Raw genomic sequence first — 23,471 nt, forward strand, 5'->3', positions numbered from 1 at the left:
CTAGTGAGACAAATTTTAGCTGCTCTGTGTTAGCTCCTCTCCATCCTGCTGCATGGCAACAGTGCTTGGAGCTTGGCTTTTCTTCCCCACCGGTCCCTTTCCCTCATTCTTGAGGTCCTTGCTAGGGAACTGGGCTCTTACCATGTGTCAGTCACTTTGCTAAGTCCTTTACATTTGCTAAGTCCTTTACATACATATATTTGCTAAGTCCTTTAAGTATAGTCCTTTACATATACATATATTTGCTAAGTCCTTGAAACAAACTTATGAGGTAGCACTATTAACCTCTGAATTTGACAGATGAGGAAACTGAGGCACACAGGAGTAACTTGCCTAAAGTCAGACAGCTTGTACATGATGAAACAAACAAAGGTATTTGGGCTCCAGAGCTTATATTCTTTTTTTAAGAAAAGTGTATTTATTTATTTTGAGAGAGAACGAGAGCAGGGGAGGGGCAGAGAGAGAGAGAGAGAGAGAGGAGAGAGGGAATCCCAAGCAGGCTCTGTACTGTCAGCACAGAGCCCAATGTGGGGTTCGAACCCACGAACCATGAGATCATGACCTGAGCTGAGATTAACAGTTGGATGTTTAACTGACTGAGCCACCCAGGCGCCCCCCAGAACTTATATTCTTAACCACTAACCACTACACTGTACTGCCTCAGAGTATGATGCGGATCATGAAAACCTTGTTCTAAGTAGTAGCTATGAAAATTAATGGTAAGGAAGATACCGTATCATAGAAATGACAAGTTCCAAAATATTTGCAAGTATGAGGGGCATGTTGGGTCATAAACTATTTCTTACACTTGTCCAAATCAGTAGGTTGGATCCTAACACGTGTTAGAAATAAAGGCAGAGACCAGAACTTACAGAGTTAATGCTGCTCACAACTCCAAGTAAATTTATTTTGACAGATTGGAAAAACCTAGTCTTATATTCGTTTCAGTTCTGCTGCTGCAGATGTAGTTCTGTTTTAATACTGTTCCTGTAAAATGCCAAGCCCCAAATCCCTTGGTTTTTCTGGATATATTTGGATACCCTGAGGGCACTCGATGGCATGGTACTCAGGGTTCATTTCATGGGACTGTTTTATGGGACAAGTTCCCACCATATTCCAGGCCTTCATGGCTACAGAGGGCTCAAAATTTCTGGACATTTTTCATTGCCCAGGCTGTCAGATTATGAAATCAAGGAGCTGTGGCCTTGGTGTGATCAGTTTTCTTCATCCAACTCTGTGGTCTACTCAGTAAAATCAGTCCATCCTCCATGTGCCCCCAAAAGGAAATGATCTCACATGCATGTTAATAGGAACCTATATACACACTCGTTGCTTCTCTCAGTGAAATTAATTTCAAACATTTGCAAGCAGACAGGAATGCATTTGTGTGTGTTTGCAAATACATTGTACCCGAAGCTGACCCTCAGTTAAGCTGCTTTGGTCATGTGTGAAGTGGGGGTCGAGGGGTTGCTTGAGGAGGTGAATGGCTCTACTTTCTGCTCTTCTGAGGGAGGGTTACACTTCCTGTGTATTCTCTGAGATCTGCTGGTCATCAGCACAATTCAGTACCATGTAAAGAGGTGGTGTGTACAAAGAACACCACACTAGGGCTTTGAAGACCCAATTCCAGCCATGTCCCTTATTAGCTATGTCAGCTTGAGTGAGTACTTTGTACTGGAAACTGAGGTTAATGATTCTTACCTAGAGATCCCTGTAAGAATTAAATGAGGTCACCTGTGTGAAAGCCCTGGCATGATGCCTGCCACATTGTAAGGACTCAATATGTGTTCATTTTCCCCCTTTCTCGCAGCTGCTATCTTGGGATTTAGGGCCTACTTTAAGCACAAGTTCAAACCACTGGCGAGTTTTCTCTTCTGTCCTCCACCCCTTTAATTCATCCCCTCAAAGTCCTCCCCTCGAAGACTCTTGGAGAAACCAGAGCCCGTTCTGTATGTCGTGCCCTGGCTTTGGTCTCCTCTTATCCCGGCCCCTGTAGTACGAGCTCATACTGATGTCAGTTCCATAGCCAAGAGTCTCACCTGCCTTGAGTCCTGCACCCCCGACAGGCTGGGCAGAGACTAAAGGGCCAGACTGGTAGGGGCCAGATAACTTAGGTGCTAATAACTCAGGTCCCCTAGACATGTGTGTTCTAGGGAGAAGCTATTAATTATTAGTAATAAAACAATTACATGAAGTACTTACCATATGCTAAGCCCTTTACATTTCTTTCCTTGTTTATCTTCACAGTATCTCTGCAAGATAGGTATTATTATTGCCACTTTGCAAATGAAAAAACTGAGGCTTTCAGAAGACATAACTTGCTCAGAGTTATACGTGTAGCATAAGAAGCTGTGGCGGTGAAAATGCTATGTATTTACCATGCTATTTTCTCTTCCTGGGCAAGAGGAAAAATACAGCTTCCCTTGTAATTTGGTCAGGGCTATATGACTGTGTTTTAGCTAATGGACTGGCTCCTACAAGAGTGCAGGTTCTGCTTTCCCTACGAGGATGATCTTGGAAGGCATCTATTAGATGGCAGAGCTACAGGATAAAGGAGGGCCACCCAGCCCTGAGCAGACTTATGACACAAGCAAGAATCTTTTTTTTTTTTAAGTTGATTTGTTTATTTTGATAGAGACAGCGTGAGCACATGTGTGTATATGCAAGCATGCAGGGGAGTGGCAGAGAGAGGGAGAGAGAGAGAATCCCAAGCAGGCTCTGCAGAACCAGATGCAGGGCTCAAACCCTCATGAGATCATGACCTGAGCCCAAATCAAGAGCTGGACGCTTAACCAACTGAGCCACCCGGACACCCCAAGCAAGGACAACTCTTATCAGAGATTTGGGGGTTAGTTGGGTGACAGACTGGGTTTTGGAGCTATGTTGTTGGGAAACCAATGTTCCAACACACTTTGCTCTATACAGTCTCTCGATACTGATATTGAAGATAAATAATTGATAAGTGAACAAAATGTGAATAAAAAGAGAAGACAAAAGCTAAAAATATGCTTTCGTTATGGAACAACAATACTGATTACAATTATTCATGCGAATTACCACATAATTACCACTCAATAAATAGTTATTAACTATTAGTAAGTTTTATTTCACTTCAGAGTTGATTCTTTGTATTAAATAGGTGTGGTCAATAAGTAAAAAGCCGCACCCAATCTCACGCTTAGAAGATATAAACATGCTTGATGGCTGTTGTTGTTTGAAGCAGAACAACCATGTTCACAACTTAGAAAAAAAATTGGAATAACATGGGTTACAAGTAAACAAACACTAGAAAGAGCCCACTCTAAAATTCCTAGTCATAGTGACCCTTTCTTGGGGCTATAGGCTGACATATGTAATACTGAGTTTTAAGCCGTAAGAAGATAATATTATACAGACATTCCAAAGGCTGTTGAAAGCAACTCAGACTTATGTGATACTTTGTTTTTAGTCATGTGTTTATTGCTAGATAGGCTAGTTTTATCAGCTATGTCACATGATCACAAATACTCAAAAGACACTATTTGTAAGTTGTATGTTTTATATGGTACAAGCCTCTAACAGAATTATAATGATCACCTGCTAGAGAAACAAATTGACTGGAATATTCCCTTTCAGTATGAGAAAACTCAGACCTTTTTTTTTTTTTAAAGGAACTTAAAACACAAGAAGGGTGTATTTTCAATAATAATAGCAAACTCATAGAGCACGTTCAATCGACATTGCTCTTTTAGTTTTCACAACAACCCTAGAAGGAAATGGAGGCCACAGAGAAGTTAAATAACTTGTCCGAGGTTATCCAGCTTGTAAGGTGAAGAGCCAAGACTCAAACGAGACAAACTGGCTCCAGAATCTCCTCAAACCCAGCCAGCCTGGCTCCAGAACCTATGCCCTTCAACCACTCCATGCATGCCACTCCCTCCCTGTCATGAGCACTTCTGTGCTGCTTACTGTGGGCTCAGCACTGTTGCAGCATATGCTCAGCTACTTCCTCCTCTTTTTGTCTGCAGACAACTCCATCTGACAAATCACTGCGGACTTTCACAAGCCCTTATTCTGACCGTGTTTCAGATTTAAACCCTTAGGGTCAATATCTTACTGCCAGAGAAATTAGAGGAAATTTGATGAACAATTCAGTAGGCAGACTGTTTGTTCCAACACAAGGATTTTGCAAAGAAGTTAACGTCTAGTTTTGGCAAACACAAATCACGAATAAAAAGACATGGAAATGCCAGAGTTTACAAAAATCATAGTGCACAACATTTTAGTGGGTATTATTTATTAAGTCTTTTGCGGGCCAGGTTCTAGAGCATAAGATTTTATTCACATCATTATTTTGTTTATATCTCAAAATGCCTCTATGGAGTATATATTAATTATTTAGTTGACTACCAGATGCCATAGGTTTTAAATTGCACAATTAGTTTATGTACTAGCAAGCAAGAAAAAAAATGTTGCTAAGACACACCATCAGTTGCAAGATACATTCTAATGTTAAAATGTGAAAGACTATGCATCTCAACTAATGAAATATGGCACAATCCCCGTATTACAGGTGAGGAAACAGACTTCATGAGGTTAAGTTGCTGAAGATCATGTGGTTAGCAAGCGGTAGAGCCAGGGCTCACATTCAGGTTAGCCTAACTTGAAGCGCCTATGCCCCCCCCCTTTTTTTTTTAATGTTTATTTACTTTTTTTTTCTAATGTTTACTTATTTTTGAGAGAGGGAGAGAGGGAGAGACAGAACGTGAGCAGGGGAGGGGCAGAGAGAGAGGGAGACACAGAATCGGAAGTAGGCTCCAGGCTCTAAGCCGTTAGCACAGAGTCCGAAGGGGGGTTTGAATCCATGAGCCTTCCAGCTGTGAGATCATGACCTGAGCCAAAGTCAGCAGCTCAACCGACCGAGCCACCACCGAGGAGCCCCAAAATGTTTGTTTACTTTTGAGAGAGAGAGAGAGACAGAGCAGCACAAGCAGGGGAGGGGCAGAGAGAGAGGGAGACGCAGAATTCCAAGCAGGCTCCAGGCTCTGAGCTGTCAGCACAGAGCCTGACACAGGGTTCAAACCCATGAGCTATGATACATGCCTGAGCAGAAGTCAAAGGCTTAACCTACTGAGCTACCCAGGTACCGCTTGAAGCCTATGCTCTTAACCATTTGATACAGTGTCTCAATCTGTGTTCATGCTGCATGAAGTAAAATTAAATGTCTTTGTGTTGTTGCTGGTAAACTGATCATCCGTATGCTGTAAACTGGTAACTTAAATCTCAAGGTGACTTTTTGAGATCTGCTCACCCAATAAGATGCTTTTACATTGGCCAAATAGGCCAAGAAAAAGAAACCAACTTCTACTTCATTTGCAGCTATGTAGACAGCTTCAACATTACAGCTTCCAAGTGACAATTTCTGTCTCTTTGTCCTAGAACCACTTCTTATTGTAGCTTATAAATGAGAAATAAATTTTTTTCTCATATAAAATAAAATCTTTGTTTCTGAAGACATCGCTTGGCTTGCTGTTCAGTTCACAAACAAAATATAATTTCTCCACTTTTAATAACTCAAGATGTTTCATAACTATGTCATGGTTTGAGATTTGAGAATAAGCAAACAAGACCACACGAAGCACAGAGCAATTTCATAAAAATATTTTTAGCAATAGAGACCCACAAGATAGAAGAACAGAAAATGCATACATACTTGAGTCAGAATCCCATTTTTTTCCTTTTTTTTTCCCCCAAAGGGCGACAGCAGCTTTAAACTTTGCATTCCTCTTATGTAGGACTATACATACATGCACAGAACACAACTTCAGTTCCTGTTCTAAAAGCACTATGAACTATTGTTTTATGATGGTCTCTTGGGGCTAGGGGGAAATGTTATTGGTAGTCTAAAAGAATAGGTTTTAATATAGGCATTTAATTTGCTTTCCATATACTCCCTGATTAAAACAAGGTTTGCCCCATTTTCTATTTTTCTTTTAAAAACCCTCTTTACCCACATTAACAAAACAACATACTGACTATAGCTGTGACTTTGACTTTGACTGCCCTAAGTTTAGATACAGCTTGGATTCATCTTTGGCACTGTGTCCAGGCATCGAGTCAACTTTGGCTACATTGACAATATTTAACTTGTAGTTATTAAGAAAAATTAGTTTGTCTCCCAAAAGGTTAAATTGACTCATGATACAGTCTGTTAATCTATTTCATTTTAAAAATTAGTTGAAAAGAACCAAAAAAGAAATGCAACTATGGCTCCTTAGCAATTACTGCAATAAAATATTTAAATCTAAAAAAGCACAGAAGAGTCAAGTGAAATTTATATACAGATATATGAATTCAACTCATAAAAGTAGAGATTTGAGGCAATGAAAGTTATTGCTGTCATTCAAGAGAATATTATTATTGTCTCTGGGCTAAAGAAATAATGTGCTCTTCACTTGAAAAAGTCCTCAACATACAGACAAATATAAAGAAGAAAATGAAAAACATCCCAACTTCTGAGATTGTTATAGTTCAGAGAGATTAGGGAAATGCTAGAGAGTGGCAGTTTGGACTCAAACAACCCAAGCTGAACTATAAACCACAGGCCTTTTTTTGTAAAACCAAACCACACATATAACCAACATTCATTATCACTTTACGCTCACTGGAGCTAGATCAACAAATATAGTTTGATTGGAATAGGGCTGGATATGGAATATTCTGATAAGACTTTTATACTGACATAAGCATAGCCAGAAAAGAAAATGTTAAAACATTCACACCAAATTGGAAGCCTGGGCTTGGGTCCAGTTGCTCACACACTAGAATGAATGTCTGAGTTGTGCCGGGATCACAGAGTCAGTTCTAATCTGTTCTGTTTCACTGACACGAGCCCTTGCTGTGTGCTGCATGCTGTGTGAGGTATTTCATATACAACATTTCTTCCCAGGAACTCTGCAAGCTAGGTATCATTGGCACCCACTGTTTTTGTTAATGTTTATTTATTTTGAGAGGGAGACAGAGGGAGGGAGAGCACAAGCAAGGGAGGAGCAGAGAGTGAATCCTAAGCAGGCTCTGTGCAGGCTCAGAGCAGAACCCGATACAGAACTCGATCTCATGAACCATGAGATCATGACCCGAGCCGAAATCAAGAGCCAGACGCTTAACCGACTGAGTTACCCAGGTGCCCCAGTTGGCACCTACTTTAAGATGAGAAAACTGGAGCTCAGACAGGTGAGGCGGCTCGTCCTGGCAAACGGTGAAGCTGAGATGCACACATACCCGGGTCAGTGTGCCCCAAAGCTATGTTTTTACCATTGTGATAGCAGAGCAACACCTGCTCTCCATCCTCAAGGAACTTAGAGTCTACTAGGAATGGGGATAATTGGGGAAATGACTAGAACATAAGACAGAATACAAAAATCATCCAAAGATAAAAACAGAGTATTATGAGGCTCCAAATGGCAGGGAGACAGATCTAGTAGGAGCTGGGCGTGACGGGGGGGATAGACAGCAGCAAAAATGCTCCCAGTAAGAGCATGGATGGGAGAAGGGACTTAGATAAAGAACAGAATTTCTACAGATGTGATGCAGGTTGGGTGGGGCAAAGGTGAATCAAGAAGAGGAAGTAGAAAATCTGATATGTTAGCTACATGTAAGGTCTGAATGGAAAGTAGGGAGAGATCAAGCTAGAAAGGTGACATTGGCTCAAACACTGAGGGTTGGAAGTTCAAGGGGAAGAGTTTATATATAATTCACCAGGTGGTGAGGCTCCCTGCAAAGTCTCTGAGTTCAAGGAGACCTTAGGAAGACTAACCAGGCAGTAGTGCGGAGAGAAAATAGGCCCATTCCCTCGACTTTCAGTGAGTAAGATACATATTAATATCTTCATTTTAAGGATTAAAAAACTGAGGCTCACAGGAACTAAGTAGCTTGCCCAAGGTCATAGTTAATAGAGAGAAGAGACAGGACTTGAATCAAGTCTCTCCAATTCTTTAAAAAAAATTTTTTTTAATGTTTATTTATTTTTGACAGAGAGAGAGAGAGACAGAGCATGAATAGGGGAGGGGCAGAGAGAGAGGGAGACACAGAATCTGAAGCAGGCTCCAGCCTCCGAGCTGTCAGCACAGAGCCCAACCCAGGGCTCAAACTCACGGAGTGCGAGATCATGACCTGAGCCAAAGTCGGTCGCTTAACCAACTGAGCCACCCAGGAGCTCCAAGTCTCTCCAATTCTCAAAACTCACTCTGTTCCCTAGACCTGACTACTCCAACTGAGGTCTATGGACTGGCAGCATCATACCCCTTCCCAGATCCCTGAGACCTCATTAGAAATTCAGACCTACTGAATCAGAATCTGCATGTTCACAGGATGACGTAGGCACATTAAAGTACCAGGCCACATTTTCTTTTTTATAATGACCTATGTAATTACTGGAAAAATCATTCAGGTGACTACACATCCAGCTGTTTGGCAGAGTACCTTGGGTAATTTCTTTACACAAAAGGTAAGAATCAACAGAGAAAAGAGGGCTTTCTGGATTTTGTTCTCACAGGTAAACCAAGTCACGAATTCAAAAACTGAAACTGTACCTAGCTAGGTGGTCTTGGGCAAGTCACTGAATCTCTGAATTTCAGTTTCTTCATCTGTATAATACAGATAAGAATAAATGAGATAGTATCTGTGACAAAAGCTTGTATAATGGGAGATCATATAAACATATGGAGTGCTGTTATTAGAAGGCATAGTTATTAAGCACTTTATTTAAAAGAATAAAGACAAGAAAAGGAAGGAAGAAAGGAAAGAAGAAAGAGGGAGGAAGGAAGAAAAGAAAGGGTGAAAAGGAAAGAAAGGCAGGGACAATATATAAAAATTCACTGAGGGAGAGAAAACCGGCTTCACTGAGGCAGGGGCATAAAGAACTGATGGGTAAGAGCTGTAAGGAGTAAAGGAGCTCAAGAAGTCTGTGTTCCACATAGGTGTTTCTGAAAATACAGAGACTGCACCACACATGGAATTGGAAGAGAAACAAGGGCCTGTGTGGTCTTGGCCCGAAGGAACAAACTTGAGGTCCATAAAGCCACTAAAAAAAAAAAAAAAGAAAAAAAAAGTCATGTAGTAATTAAAGGAATGAAAAACAGTTCATCTGAGGAAAACTTAGTATAGATTTTTTTAATCGTGGAGCAGAGAAGTCTACATAATGAATTAATAATGGAACATTTGTTACCAATTTATTGCAGTTACCACAGAAAATTAAGATACATTAACTGATTTCAAGCATGAGATTCTTTAGTTAGCCTAGACAGTGAGGGAGGTTAGACACTGAACACGTTAAAAAAGAGATTATGGACTCCTCAGCCTTAAGTGTTTTGGCATATACTTATTGAGGGCCTACTATTTGCCAGGTATCGAGCTGACTGTTGGGGCTATCAAATGCATAAAATACACTTACTTCAATTAGGTAGTAAGTCAGCAGAAAGAAAGATACAAGTTATTACAATCCAGGGTAGAAAGTAAAACGTTCCATAAAATAGTTATAAATAAGATAGTATGGAAATTCAGAGGCAAGGTGTTCACTTCAGATATAAGAAGTATTAAGAAAGGCTTCCTGAATATGGTACATTACACATTTTTAACCTTTTTTCCTTTGGTTTTCTAAGAATCAAGGACCTGGACTAATCATCTGCTGGGATTCTTTCTCATTTTATAATGCTGTGATCATCATTATCATGCTATAAAATAATTGATTACATTTGAATACACTTGGGACTTAGAAAAAACTAAAATGTTAGGCAGCAGTAACCCTGACAACATTTTGGCATCCACTTATCTATGGAAATCTGTGTCCACATGAGATTCAAAAAGGAAACCAAAACCAAAACCAAACAAAACACTCAAACTAGTTTTAATTCAGTCAAACAGCCAATTTATTGAGACATTAGTGTTAACGCACTCTGTTGGTTTGTTTGTTCCATGCTGACACCAACATATGAAGAGAATGTAGATGTACAGAAAACTGTCAATCACCGGCTCCCTTCCCTCCAAACCCCTGTGAAATTAACAAAGTATTTCTGAAGCAGGGAAGAAGTAATGGATACAGTATGTGCCGTGCAGGTAGTCCGCAGGGATAAAGCAGTTAAAGTGTTTTATATTGGTAACCAGGAAAAATCTGAGAATAAAGTTTCTTTCCACGTGCAGTAAAGTTTTGGCATATTCAATAATAATCAGGTAAAACGTATCTTAAAGAGTTCTAGTACATGAGATCTGCTAGTCAATTACCCCATTTCAAGAATTAAAACTTTAATAGCTTGGAAAGAATAGAATAACAAAATCTAGAAAATAAGCCCAATTCTTCTATTTTCGTAATTGCCAAGGCTCAGCAATACTCCTTGAGATAATTTTAGAAGAATTTAGTAATAGTAGGCATATTAAAGATTTCTATAGGTGGGGGGAAATCCTTCAAATTTATTAATAGAAAGGAGAAGAGTGTTAGCCAATAATTTTTAAATGCAATGTCACACATTTAATATACAAACTGAAATTTTTTTGGAAAGGTGTCAATAAATGCTCTGGGTTTGCTGAACTTCTGAAGGACATGTGCCTGTAATTGGCCTTTCTCATTTCTGTCTTGTTAACAAGTATATAAATAAGAGAAGGCTCCAGTAATTGGCTCAGAGTTACTAATGAATTAATTAACTTCAGTCTATTTTACCTAACCTTTAATAATAAGAGTCCTTTTTTTTTTTTTGGTCTAGCAATAGGTCTGACAGACTGAGAAAACAGACATGCAGCAAAGCTCTTGAAAATTAATGAGAAACGAGGAAAGAATCAATGTACATTCTGCTTGCAGAGAACTGACACAAAAAGACACAATAAACCATGAACAAACACAGTCAGTTTAAAAAATAGGTTAGAAAAAGTGGGCAAATTCAATTATAGAAGTAATTAGAAGATATAGGGCAAGGCTGCCTTTTGGGACTGTGCCAGAAAACATGAATTAATATGAGTGAATAGAAAGAGCCCATGTAGTAATTAAGAAGCAATCACCTATGGCAATGAGTACCTGAAAACAGGCTGCAAACTATTAATTCAGTGATCAAAAATATTTTTAGATGATTAATATGGCAAATTTATTTTAAAAGACTAATTTCTGGAAAGATATCAAGACAATAGCACACTATTTGTTCCTCTGGCATTTATATAGCTAATTAAATTTTATAATTTGCAACAACAGTCATTATTATCTGAAAACAGGAAAGGCAATATTTCACCTTTAAAAAAAAACAGTGGTTCTAAAATCAATAAGTTAAATCCAGCTCCTGCTGTCCTCCCGTAAGTGCCTAAGGCTTGACGGTTACATTCTTTCGATGCGTATTTTTCCTATACGTCTGTGTTTCTATAATTTTAAGCATCTGAATTAATGTATAAATTCTCAAAGGTTTTATATGTTTCCATACCTGGGCAGGGATTCTACTACCCACTACACTGTTTAACTTCAACACTATCAAATCAAAGCAGTTAAATGTACTATTTGTGCATCAAAGACTTTCTTACTTGGTCAACAGAGGTCTGTTGCTTCAGTACACACCATTCCTTCCCCTAGAATACAAAGGCACAGACACGTTACGGTGGAGAGTGCTTTACAGCACACAGAAGGCTAATGGCTTCTGAAATAGGTGATTATCAGAGCCCTGTAGAGCAAGATGAGGGTCTGGCTGGTAATAAATAACCTCGCAATATGAATTATTCTATTTCCACAGCTTTAAGGAAAGCTACGTTTCATTTGTTGATCAGAAAAGTCTGGAAAATGCTGTGTCTTTGGAAATAACAGGGAACTACCAAAACTAATCACTGTGTCGGCAGGGAGTTATTGAGCACCTACTAAGGGCCTAAGGAGCAAAAGTAAATCTTGAAATGCTAAGCTTGTAACAAATATTTGTGTGTGTGTGTGTGTGTGTGTATGTGTGTGCGCGCACGCACACGTGCAATTTCCTTTTCAAAGTCAATAAACGGAAATTCACGTATGCCATGCTTTAGAGATGCTAGACTTTTAATTATTAATTTGCTCATGGATTATTGCTATTTTTGAGGTTAAGGTATAAACTGTTGACCTACAAAACAAGACTGAAGTAGAAACTCATTGGGAGTCAGTGTTGCAGATGGCATGGAGGTTAAAAGATGTACAGGTATTGGAGAAAAATTAAAAACGAGAGAGGCTGATAAGATATCAAATGAAGCAGATATTAGATCTTTCCAGTTCTTTTGTTATCTGTTTTTCTCTCATTTTCTTCAAACAACCTGGTGCTTTTGAAAAGAACCCATAAGAGAAGATCACCTCTAGCAGAGCTCTCCCATTGTGAGTTTGCCTTACGTTAATTATCAAAACTTAGGTATGGCAATAGCAAACCAACAGCTCCTCTAGCTATATGCTGACGATGACAGAGCCCCCGAGAGGCAGGCAATTGGGAACTAGTGAAGTGAGGACAGCTTAGAGGTGTGTGGGCTGAGAGGGGCTGCCAGCTGAACAGGACCCACTCACCATGAAATGTTAATGTGTCAATGAAGGGGAAAAGCATGAATGAACCGCAAAGAAACAGAAAGTGACTCAGCTGGTTGGAGATGGAATTTGGGCTCTTTGCCAAGGTAAGGTGTTCAAGGGCACATACCCTAACACCTAGGGAAAGAAAACAGGCTGCCCCTATTTAGAAAGATACAATATTTTGAGGAAAGAAGACAAATGCTCTTTTTGTTCAGAGATAAACTTCCTTCTTTTTATTCTTTCCTTCTTCCCTTCCTTCATCCAACATTTTCTGAGTTCCTACTTTTTGCCAGGCTCTAGGTTAGGAATGGAGCAAGGCTCTAGATTACCAATGGGGTGGTGGGATACAACATAAATGAGGCCTAACCCCTCTTTCAAAGCTCCTATTCTAGAGGAAGGACAGGTGTAGACAGATGTAGGCAACTATGATAAAAGATAGTGAAATAAGTTGCAAAAGAGGGGAAGAGGTAACATGGGGTGGTGGAGCAGAGGAGGCAACTAGCTGGGGGCTCTCGTGGATCAGAAAAGGTTTTCATAGAAGAGGTGGTGCTTATGCCTACCTTGAAAAATCATACACAGAGAAGGAAGGAGAATTTCAGTTGGAGGAAACTTTCTCTCACCCTACTATTATCTCTGATGTCCTCTTTTTCAAATCAAAGTCATTTTAGAAAAACAAGGAGACAAGACATCCATGACATGTGCATGTGAGGGTGCTGACCGTGTGTGTGTGTGTGTGTGTGTGTGTGTGTGTGTGTGGTGGGGGAGGGATGAGGAGAAACATTGGGTTGTATAGGGATTTCTCTACAGTTTAGAATACATTCTCCTCATATACCAAACATTTGCCTCATCCAGGTTTGGAAAATGTGATCTTCCAATAGCTTTTATGTTTTACATTTGATGGCTTTGTCATTTTTGCCAATAATAAGTCCCTTATTCTAACTCATGACTTGAGGATTCCTGTGGATTGTACTATAGTCATACGTGCATCCAATTACTCCTTTATTATTTTCTCCTTTCCTTTTCTTATTTAAGAAATACTTAAGTACTTAATATTTGGCAAATATCCTGGTAGGCACAGTTTATTCTTTCTTTGCTTCTAGCTTGGAAATGATGCCACTTCTAACATACAACATGGACATTATTTAAAATGCATTGACTAAAAGATCAGACTTATGCACAGACTTGTTGCTTATTCAGGGCTGAACAACAGAACCAATCGTGTTCTTAACTGATATATTGGTGAGTCAGGTCATATATATACTGGTCTATTAGTTCTTAAGATATTTTCAAAGAAAGGCTATAGAGAACAGCCTAGTTAAGGTAACCACAACAGGCTTATGCACAAATGGAGAAGAACTTCAGACTGGCATACGTCAAAAGTTTCCTATATACAAATCCAGGCTTGTTTACCAGATATGCAAAATCTAGGTCTCCACATTTCTCCAGAGGCTAAGAGAGGAAAAGTAACCATCACGCATAAACATTAATTCATTCGGTGGATTTTTAAGTGCTCTGCTAGGGACTAGGGATATGAAAATGATTAAAACATGAGACTCGCCCTTACTCCCTCAAGTAGATGAGTCAGATAAGTAAATCAATTATTACAATATAGCCATGATAAGGTATAAAAGTACAGCATGCTATGAGAGCACAGACGAGGGATATCTAAATTAGACTGGGACAGTGGGGTAAGAGGATAGGATGCCAGAACTGAGTTTTTAGGAACAAGAATTTAATTAGCTGAAGAAGGAGGCCAAGGGAAGATGATGCATAAAATGGCACGATGAGCTTGGGAATGTGTTTTTTGCAGACATACAAAGTATTGGCTCCATATTAAAAGAAAGGTGGGATGGTCAGACAGACCAGGCTTACACAGACCAGGCTCTCTCTGAGGTTTTCCATTCCTTAACTCATCTCCTTTTTCCCAACTCCTTTTCTTTCATCCAGAGTTTTTGGACAGAGGCATATAGAGAGTCTAGTCTGTAGACATTTCAGAATTTGAAAGCTGCTGGCCCAGAGGATGCTGATGGGGTATACCCAATGGGCATTCACACTAACAACCTAGCTGAGAACACAGAAAACCAGTAATGGCTGAAATCACGGTACACATGTATGTTCATGAAGTTGTTGATATCTGTGGAAGTGATTCCTTCCTTTATGCCAATATTTTCTTTTGTCTGAGTTCAGAGTCTTTTTTTTAAACTTTTTTTTAAAGTTTATCTATTTTTGAGAGACAGAGATAGAGCACGAGCAGGGGAGGGGCAGAGAGAGAGGGAGACACAGAATCGGAAGCAGGCTCCAGGCTCTGAGTTGTCAGCACAGAGCCTGATGTGGGGCTCGAACTCACAAACTGTGAGATCATGACCTGAGCCGAAGTTAGACACTTAACCCACTGAGCCACCCAGGCACCCCTGAATTCAGAGTCTTGACTGAATAGGCAGCTTGTCACAAAGACCTCAAAATGTTTTCTACCCAGGCAACATCAAGAAATGGAATCAAGGCAATTCTCAGGATTAAAGGTGTTTATCAGGAATGTCCACTCCTTTTTTGAATTCTCTGCCTACCTAACTCCCACTCATCCTTCAGGAATCAGCATAAGTGACTTTAGTATTTCTTTCCTGAGAAGTTTTGCCTGACCTTCTGTGTTAGGTTGTGTCCCTCTGTTATATGCTTTTTTAGTAAGTACCCCGCAATTTTCATTTGCAGCACTCAATATGACTGATTAAATACTGAATTACATAATTAATGCTTTCATATCAGGCCCTATAGGTAGAATGTTAGCTTCATAAGGGCAGCAATGCTATAGTGCCTAACAGTATTCCTGGTTCACAATAGCATATAAGTCTCTTGAAACTGCTGTGGGCTTCTAGGAAGGTTCAAAGGATGGAACTACATTATCTCCTCTTATTGCCTTATCTGGCCTCTTCCCATGGCATTTTGGCTCAAAACTAATCCGGCATCTTCCCATTCATCTGTGTCAGGGCATCTCTATTGATGCAACTTATTTTCCTCAGGCCAGAGCTTCCTTCATTATTGAGTGCCAAATATGCTGGTCACCGTGCCAAGCACTTGGGATAAAAACATGAAAAGGCACTGACCTTTTCAGGAGGGCAGCAGGCTGCCATGGGAGTGGCAACATTGGAGCAGGCTTCATCAGTCTCCAGAGAGCCACTGCCTGTAATTATGTCACAAGAACATTGCCCTTTTAGCTTAAAGGATTTGATCTCTGTTAAAATGCCTGTCACCCTGGAAATCATAACTCTTTTTAGCTGTTATCAACCACTTTTACCTTCGTATGAATGAAGGATCTGAGAGCAGGTGTTGGCCCAGAGGGTAGAGAGGGACAGGGGATAACAGCCAGAATAAGGCTGCTGGGAGGCAGAGGGGGAGAGGGGGAGGGAGAGAGAGAAAGCATGCCGGTAAGGTGAGAAGGGCTTAAAGATGAAGCAGCTAGAGCAATGGCACCTAGCACGTAACAGACACAAGGCGACGCCTCGTGTAAATAGAAGAGAAACTGTTTTCTTCAAATTGGTTGAGGGCTTGTCCTACCTTACGCTGTTTCTTTAGGTAGCTAGCAGTTTCTGGTTGAAAAAAGTTTACAAAATAGGGAACAGATGGCTCCAGCTGTAGAGTTGATGTCAATTCCAATTACACTATCACACTCTAGGACTTCATAGGGAGAACATACCGAACATACTCTTCTTTGCCTTTTCTACTACTACGAATTCAAGAGGATTTCCATTTTCAGAGATGTTCTAACAAGAAGACAGACTCTGTATCCAAAGGTTCCATGTAAGCTTGAGCTTAGATGCATATGCCGGGTTCTCTTAGATATTCCAAATACTTTTTTAAATCAAAGAAACTCCCATAGACCTAAATTGGTCATGAGAACTAGTGATGAGGTTTCAAAAGAGGACACATCCCATACTGGTGTCTGCACACTAAGATTCTTTTCTATGTCTGTGAGTATAATGCTTGCTTACACATACTTGCAAAAACAATTAGCATACTAATTTGCTTCTCTACCTAAAGAATGGAAGATTCTTTTGACACAGACAGCTGTCCATGAATGGCTGGGGTGACCCTTGGTCAGTTTTCCATCTGTCTTAGAGTAAATGTCCAGACTGAGACACACATTAGCTGTATGACCTCAGGCAGCCTTCTTATGTTTCTGTTTCTCAGTATCTTCATCTGTAAAATGGAGGCACATCTAATACCTGCCTGATGGGGTTGTAATGAGGATTAAGTCAGTACTTTGCTCACAATAGACATTCCATATTATTTTTTTAAACTCTGGTCTGAGTCTGTCTATTCTTGAGGAAGTTTGTAGTGGATCCAGGACGCTCTAGTTTTACCTGCCTCTAAAGAGACAGAAGTAGAGAAAGGTGTTACTGAATCAGTTTTGAGAGAACTCTGCAGCTATAGGGAAGTCACTACTTCTTTTGCCCTTGACTCACGGAGATAGAGGCTTCAAGCACAGATGCACAGAGAGAGGCAGGGAGTGACTACTGTCTGGGGATGTGTGAGGCCCATCTCCAGTGTCCCTCATAGCACTTAGAGTACCAGGCTGACAAATCTAAATAATACCAGTTATAACTGTATGACCACAGTTTCTGAATATCTCCTTATACTGATTTCCCTCTCTCACCCTTTTCCCTTCCTTAGACTAGTGGTTCCCAACCTTGGTTACGTGCTGGAATCATCTTTGGAGCTTTAAAATATTGATGCTTGGGTACCATTATCAGAGATTCCGATTTAACTTGTCCGGGATATAGTCTCAGTATTGGACTTTTTTTTTTTCTTTTTTTTAAAGATTGCATTTTAAGTTATCTCTACACCCAACTCGGGGGCTCGAACCCACAACTCTCAGATCAAGCATCACATGCTCCACCTACTGAGCCAGCCAGGCACCCCCAGTATTGGCCTTTTAAAAAGCTCCTCAGAGAATCATTGCATTTTGAACTACTGAAATTTGTTGTACAAAAATAATTTTTTTTCAATGTAAAGTCCAAGTTAACACATGCAAATAATCAATAAAAAGACAGAAATTTATTCATGGTGCCTAAAATGAATTTCATGTCGTTAACAGTATTTGGTATCTTAAGCTTATTCGAATCCTAGTTTAATGTAAACACTCTCTGGTCCTGCCCTGCCCCATAAATTCGAGGCTGTTGAGTCGAGTTGGTATGAGGGGCACCAGACCAAAAGGGACAAAGCAGTATGATGTGCTCTTACCATTTGCACAAAGATTCCCAAGAGCCCGAGTTGATTCGGGGTGCCCTCTCGGACCTTGGGTTAGTTCCAGGGATCTAAGGATCTCTCATCATTGATGAGTTCTGCCAGTTCGGTTGCCAATTTCAATAGTGGGGACTTTTCAACTCCAGTGTCATTAGACTCTGGTGTCTCATGGTCAGCTGTGATTGAGATACGTTATAAGGAATGTGAAATAGTAATAAAGCTCTAGGGTTGTCCACATAACCTATTTTAGAATTAATTCCAGCAAGCTCAAGGGTATCCTTCTAATAGCACTGCTTTCACTTACTTGCACTCCAATACCCTCTCCTGAATGAGAGAACATGGTGGGGCCATGATTCCCATGAGGGACTATCATTTGACATGAGTGTCCCTGTGGAACAAAGGTTGGGGTTTTGCACAAACCAGCCTCCCAAGTCAAAGAAGTTCCTCACTGGGCATCAAGTTTGCAGCAGTGCATACTAATAGGAGTGAGGGGAGAGCTGGACAAAGGGGCCTCTCTGTGTTTCGGTGCCCAGTCTCTTTTTTGGGGACAGAGAGGACCTTGTTTTGTTGTTGTTGTTTTGTTTTTTTTTTAAATATTGGAGAAAGAAGCTTGTTTACAAGGTCACATCTTAAGCCATCTCTGAGCTGAACGTGGAAAAAACATCTTCAGTAATTCTGCCAATCTTTTGTCATCACAAAAATCAGTTTATAAACATGTCAAGTGTAAACACAATATTTTTAGGGAAAATAAGGACAAAAGTATTACATATTTGGGGGGGTCCTTCTGAACATGGAGTAACTATGATTCAATCAGGATTTTTTTTTAAATATGAAATTTATTGTCAAATTGGTTTCCATACAACATCCAGTGATCATCCCAACAGGTGCCCTCCTTAATGCCCATCACCCACTTTCCCCTCCCTCCCATCCTCCCATCAACCCTCATTTTATTCTCAGTTTTTAAGAGTCTCTTACGGTTTGGCTCCCTCCCTCTCTAACTTTTTAGGAATTTTAATGTCTTCTGCTGAAGATGAAGGAATGGGGTACCTCATTTAGCTTTGTTCATTTGCTAACCAAACTTGCCAGTTGCATAAAAAGAGAAATTAACATTTGGGTAATTTAGACCAACACTTTGATTTTTTTTTTTCCTTTTCAAGGTTCCTGAGCAGAAGGGAAAATGAGGCTTGATGATGAGGGTTGGAGAAGGGAAAAGGGCTAGGAAGAAATATGGTGAGCACTCAATTAAACGGTTGTTGGTAGTTGTGGTGGTGGTAATGGTAATGCTAATAAATCTCTTCTAGGAAATGTTTTCAAAGCAGTTAGGTGTACAAGGGAACATACCACCTTGGTTTTTATAAGTTCTGAACTATTTTGAAAATTATTTGACTTTTTGTGCTTAGTTATTTGAGCAAAGATTGCTGAAGTTGGTTGCCAATTTCATTAGTGAGTATTTTTCAACTCCAGTGTCATGAGACCCTAGAAAGAATTTTGTTTTTTGGGTTTTTAAAATTTATTTTGAGAGAGAGAGAGACAGAGAAAGAGAGACAAAGAGAGAGAATGAGCCGGGGAGGGGCAGAGAAGGAGAGAAAGAATCCCAAGCAGGCTCTGTGCTATTGGCACCGATAGCAGGAACTTCAAGATCATGACCTGAGCTAAAATCAAGAGTTGGATGCTTAAACGACTGAGCCACCCAGGTGCCCCTCTACTAAGGAATTTTGAATGCAAAATAAATGAAGAGGGATTTATTGAGAGCTCAGTATACTCAAAGTGAAATTGAACCTTGTTTTTAATTTTCCTTGTTTATAACAAATTACTTAATTGTTACATATTTTAGTGCCTCAGTTTTCATTTCAACATTTCAACTTATTAGTGAGTAATAAACGTGGAGTCCTTTAAGTTAAATGGACAAAGTTTTAGATTCCTCATGGTTATATGGCAAATGAAGTGAAGGGCCACTTTCAGACTTCAAGCCAAAGTATGACGGATTCCTATTATTACTATCTTATTACTACTAATATCATTAGTAACAAAGAGTGTCAGAAAATTCATGGATTATAGTTCAAGAATGAATTGCTTACCAAGAGAAAATCAGGAATAACTGGGGGGGGGGGTGTGTGCTTCATTCACCTTTCAAAGCAGCCAACTCTCCTGACTTCCCACAATACATTGCGGAGGGCTGCTTCCTGAGACAAAAGTCTGCAAGGGCTAGTCTGACACATGGCCTTCGTTGCACTACTCATGTTGAAACATTATATTTTCCTTTCCCTCCATCTCTTGCTCTTTATGTTACACTGCTGTTTATTTCACATTGCTTTTTCTTTTATACTAACCCTAGCCTTTCGGTGTCAGTATATGAAATCTCAGTTTTTCATTCTGTAGATCATTTCTGGCCCTGTGGTCTTCGATCCATCACTTTTTACAGGGCTTTTATGTCACTAGAGACAGCTTTGCATTTTAATAAAGTTTCCAATCCTCTAGGGCCCTCTCCCCTGAAACAGCTCCAGCTCCCCAGGGCTGCTGAAGAGTTGAGCAGAGAGAGTAGAAGCTTTTGTGGACAGTGATGCTGATGGCAGATAACTCCAGCTGTCATTACAAGATCATCCAGATAAGGAGGGGACAATCAAGTAGGGCTTATGGTCCACTTGAGTTTTTCTGATTGTAAAACCAGCCATTTTTCAATTTAAATAATTTAAGGATTCCAGCTTCTCTATACTCTGAGGCTCATTTAGCCTCTTATTAGCTAACTGTTTCTCCAGTTCAAGAGGTGGAAGGGAAGAGTGCAGATTTTTTGTTATTGTTCATTCACAGCAGTGGGTAGTGGTGTGTAAATAAAAAATAAGCCAAACAAATTTGATGGGAAGAGAGAATAGAAATCCATACAAATAATCATACGTGATTTTTAAAAGTTAATTAAAAGGAATAAAAAGGACAAGTACTCCGTGGCCTATCATATTATCAACAGGCAAATGACATGGAGGAGGATGAATTGGAAAACTGATTCCCAGCTAACTAGAAAAAGAAGACAGACTAACATAGCGCTTAATTTTAAGTTGAAAATCCCAAATTCTCTTCTAAATCTGTTCCTCAGAGTAATGAAGATCTGATAATGATCTCATCTCCCACTATTCTCATTGAAGGAAAAGCTACTATGAGCAGGAGAGAAATAGTGAAACAAAGTTGCAATGTCCCCCAGAGGATTCAGGTCAGGACCGACTTAGAGAATCACCTGTGACACATCAATGACAACACATGCAGCTAGGAAAGCATAGCTGGCATGAGGTCTTCCTTCTTTCTCTTAGTTGTAAGCCTCATTTTCCCCCCCCTTTTCAATTTTGCACCCTTTACTTCTTTCCAAATCTCTGTGACCAAAGGCCAGGAACCTAAAACATTTCTTTTCAAGTGGTATATACAGGAATTACCCCTCAAATCAATCACTCCATACAAAAAAAAGTGGGACATGAGGGAACACTCAACAAGAAGGTGGGGCTTTTCTTGAACCTTTCAGGAGTATCTTTTTGCAGGACCATGTCCAGTTTTTCTGTATAGGTATTCTAGGGATGGGACAGTTCTGGAGAACCAAGCAATGTCTATGCCCACGGGCTGGTCTTTTCCTTTGCTTAGGAGACACCTGCTGCTCACATGAAGGCACAGATTCCCTGGTGTAAAGGTCAGAGTCTGAGGCAGAAGGTTGAATAGCTAATTAGAGAAAATATTTCCTGACAGAGGTAGGACCCATGGTTACTACTAAGAGTTGAATCTGATAGAGAGATCCTCTTAGAATTATGAGAAAAATAATGATGACATGCGGATTGTTGACCAAACGGTCTTCAGTTGCCACTTGAACAAAATCTTCTTGTAAGGAAGTAATATCAACAGCGAAGAGACCAACTAGAAGAGACCAAGAAAACAGTGTGTTTTCTTTCCCTCCTTCTTCCCTTGCTTTCGTTTCTTTCCCTTCATTTCTGTGCTATCTCCCTCTTTCTGAACAACAGAAACCCATCTTTGGATTACTAGCAAGTTATCATTGATCTAACTGCTGATGCATAAGTAGATCTTAGGAAAATATGGGATAGCTCTACTCAAAGCTGTGAGTAGACTGTGAACTTCTGGACTGGTGTTCTGCTCTCCCTGAACCTCTCCTCCCCACTTCTCTCATTTTAGAGTTAAGGAAAACAAAAGAAACAGCCAGATAAGCTGAGTGTCAGAAACAGCAAACATTGCTTTTGCTCCCTGTATTGCCTTTTTCTTTTTTTAGGCACCGGGATTGCAAGCTCTGTGAAGTAAGGGGCCCTGATTGATTTACCCATTACTGTATTCCCAGCACTTAACACTGCACCTAAATATTTATTGAATGATTGAACTAATGGGATATCCATCAATATCCTATCCATAAGATGAGGATAAAGAATTGGTAAATCAGAGCTAGTGAACATAAATAACATAAACATTGCCTTACAAGTCTTTCTCTCTTTTTTAATCTGCAAAAGCTCTATTAGAGGAGAATTTTCCAAAATGTGTTTACAAAATATTAGCTCTGGAAGGTAAAATTCGATTTTTTCCCCCCAAAAGGTGGGGAGAGTCTATGGAAAATTAGCTTGGGATACTCTATACTACATAATCTCAAGGAAATTTTTACAAGATGATTTCTCACAGTTTTTCAAATACAAATTTTCACTGTGAATTTCTCAGAGAGGAACATAGCTTGCTATATCTACATAAAGTATTTGAACATGTTTCTCTTTTACCTGGCACAACTTATAGGAATAGTATTCCATAACATATGTCTTGGGGTAAGTAGCATCTTAATTCAGCTTTACATTCTTTAATTCTCTTTCTTTTGGATTTAAGTCCTAAGTAATTTTTTCCAGTGAGAAAGATACCCCCAGGCACAACAATGTGAATATAGTTAACACTATTGAACTTTACACTTAAAAATAGTTAAAATGGTCTATTTTATGTCACGTAATTTTTTTTACCACAACTGAAAATTTAAAAAATACTCCCTAAATGTTACTTTACTAAGTAATAAGCGAATCAATATTTTACCTAAGGGCTGCAATAGTGCACCCAAACTTCACGGTGTTAAAGGGCTTGGTTTTGGTCTGTAACATGCTGCTCAATTGCATTTACCACCTAGATACTGTAGTCTCAGTAGCATCTTGATTCTGAACATGGGACTATGGATTTCTTAGTGTGTATTTAGTAACACAGCCTCAGATGACTACACAAAAAGACCTGTGACTGTATAGGGAAAGTTCACTGTAATTCAGTAGAGTGAGCTTGGGACTAAGATACAAGAGACTAGGTTGCAAAATGGACATTGTCACTGACTCAATGTGCTACTCTAAGTAAGCCCTGCTTTCCTTATCTATAAGATGACCTCAGTCAATAATTTTTTTTTACTTTTTTGCCTCCAGCATGAGATTCCCTTCTTCCATGGAGCTCTAATAGTCACAGGAGATGAAAGCAGAGATGCTGTGGTCTCAAGGAAGTAGGAGGCTACTTGGCCTCCCTTCTCCCATGGCCCTGAGCATCCCCAAAGAGCCTAAGAGTTCAAGGGACCACAGTTTGAAAACCACGAGTCTCATAACCTTTAGGATTCTTAACAAGTTTTACTTCTGCCTCCAGGAGTTAAGACTGAGGTGGAAAAGAATATTTGTGCGTCCATATTAAAGCCTCTAATTTTATACAGAGAATTCAGCTATTATGGAATATA

Source organism: Panthera pardus, unplaced genomic scaffold, assembly GCF_024362965.1.
Source record: "Panthera pardus isolate Hobbes unplaced genomic scaffold, ASM2436296v1 HiC_scaffold_16, whole genome shotgun sequence".
Classification (NCBI taxonomy): Eukaryota; Metazoa; Chordata; class Mammalia; order Carnivora; family Felidae; genus Panthera; species Panthera pardus.